At 37.7% G+C, this 2,500-nt stretch overlaps 1 protein-coding gene across 1 annotated transcript in view; it reads right to left on the bottom strand.

Moving 5' to 3' along the window:
- LOC119576439 overlaps nt 1–2,500 on the bottom strand; it is a 19,834-nt gene that overhangs the window by 12,007 nt on the left and 5,327 nt on the right. The window lies entirely within an intron of this gene.

The raw sequence follows: 2,500 nt of genomic DNA, 5'->3' as shown, positions 1-2,500 counted from the left end.
TTTTAATATATATATTACATATTATGCATGTGTGTGATGTTGTTTATATTCATTTATATACTATATGTGTGTATACATATATATAAAATACATATATATATATATATATATATATATACTATATACATAAATAGATATGTACACACACACACACACACCACACCCACACACACAACACACACACACACACACACACACACACACACACACAAACCACATATATATATATATATATATATATATATATATATATATATATATATATATATATATATATATATACATATATATATATAAATATATATGTGTGTGTGTGTATGTATATGTATACATGCATATATAGAAATATGCATATATATATACATACACATTTACATAAACATATATACGTGTATGTATATCTTCTTCTTTTAACGGTAGGTTCATGTCTGAGCCGCCGTGGTCACAGCATGATACTTAACTGTAGTTTTCATGTTGTGATGCTCTTGGAGTGAGTACGTGGTAGGGTCCCCAGTTCCTTTCCACGGAGAGTGCCGGTGGTACCTTTTAGGTAATCATTCTCTCTATTTTATCCGGGCTTGGGACCAGCACTGACTTGGGGTGGCTTGGCCACCCAGTGGCTAGGCAGGCAATCGAGGTGAAGTACCTTGCCCAAGGGAAACAACGCGGCGGTCGGTGACTCGAACCCTCGAACTCAGATTGCCGTCGTGACAGTCTTGAGTCCGACGCTCTAACCATTCGGCCACCGCGGCCCCATGTGTGTGTATATATGTATGTATATATTGTAAAATATATAGTATATATATATATATATATATATATATATTATATATATATATTATATATATATATATATATATATATGTTTTTTTTTTCAACAGTCATTTATTAATATATGCAGGAAATCGGCCTCTCTCAATTCATTATTTGAGAGGATATTTGGCAGTATTATCCTTGCCTGATTGGATGCCCTTCCTAATCAACTGCGGTTCGGCGTTGAACACCTGTGCCAGGGCGGCGACTTCCCCTACGACACCTGCGTTTGACTTCTCAGGGCGATATGTCGTTTCTCGGGCTCGAGCATCACGAAACGCAGGCATTTTTTCGAATTCCTGTATGAAGAATTGAACTCGGGACCATGAGGGTCGGAGTCCACACACACACACAGTACATTTATATATCTATATTATATATATATATATATATATATTTTTATTCTATCTATATATATATTATATATATATATATATATATTATATATTTTTTGTGTGTGTGTGTTGTGTGTGTGTGTGTGTGTGTGTGTGTGTGTGTGTGTGTGTGGTGTGTGTGTGTGTGTGTGTGTGTGTGTGTTGTGGGGTGTGTGTTTATGTGTGTGTGTTGTATGTGTGTGTGTGTGTGTGTGTTTGCGTGTGTGTGCATGCGTGCGTCCGCGTGTGCGTGTGTGTGTGTATATATATAAAACGCTCATGATCCCGACTCTCCGACTCCCAATCTCACGGCATGGAGGTGAATCGGCCAGCGAGAGGCGCGCGGTTTTTTCCCTTTGCATATCTTCCTTTCCCGTCCCGTCCCCGAGAACGCTGCTATGCCAGTAATGAGCAGCAACATGAGGCATAACACTGTGGCTTCGGTAATGGTTAAGTTTGTCATGACACAAAACGCACACGCATGTACACGCACACTCAAGACACCCACACGCACGCACACAGGTGCATATTATTATTCAGTGAATATATTTTCTAGAAGAATTGGATCATAGTGTTTTTTCGCAAAAAAATATATATATATATATATTAATATATTATATATATATATATTATATTATATATAATATTTATATATATATTTTATTTATTTTATGTATGTTATTTATATATTATATCTGTGACATGAATTTCTACAAAAAGTGTTAATATTCAAAATTTTGAACTTATTTGAAGTTTTAGATAAAGATGGTTTAAAATTGTTACACAAATTATGTAAAACTTTGTGTGATTTTATCTTGGGGTATTTCCCTCTTCCTCTCCCCCTCTCTATTTTTTTCTCTTTCTCTTTCTCCTTCCCTCTCTCTCTCCCCTCTCTCTTCTCTCTCTCTCTCTCTCTCTCTTTCACAGACACACTCATCTCTCTCTCTCTCTCTCTCTCTCTCTCTCTCTCTTTTCTCTCTCTCTCTCTCTCTTTTCTCTTTTCTCTTTCAAAAGACACCAAATTTTCTCTCTCTCTCTCCCTCTCTCGTCTCCCTCTCTCTCTCTTCTCTCTCTTTCCCTCTCTCTCTCTCTCTCTCTCTCTCCCCTCTCTCTCACTCTTCCCCCTTTCTCTCTCTCTCTTTCTCTCTCACTCTTCCCCCTTTCTCTCTCTCTCTCTCTTTTCCCTCTCTCTCTCCTCTCTCTCTCTTTTGCCCTCTCTCTTTTCTCTTTCCTTTTCCCTTGCTCTCCCTTGCATTTCTTTTTCCCCTCTCCCGGCTTTCTTTTTCCTTTTTTTTCTTCCTCCCTCTCCCCCC

The sequence above is a fragment of the Penaeus monodon genome, chromosome 8 (genome assembly GCF_015228065.2).
Source record: "Penaeus monodon isolate SGIC_2016 chromosome 8, NSTDA_Pmon_1, whole genome shotgun sequence".
Lineage (NCBI taxonomy): Eukaryota > Metazoa > Arthropoda > Malacostraca > Decapoda > Penaeidae > Penaeus > Penaeus monodon.
Note: the sequence above shows the minus strand (reverse complement) of the source record. Positions and strands in the feature narration are given on the sequence as shown.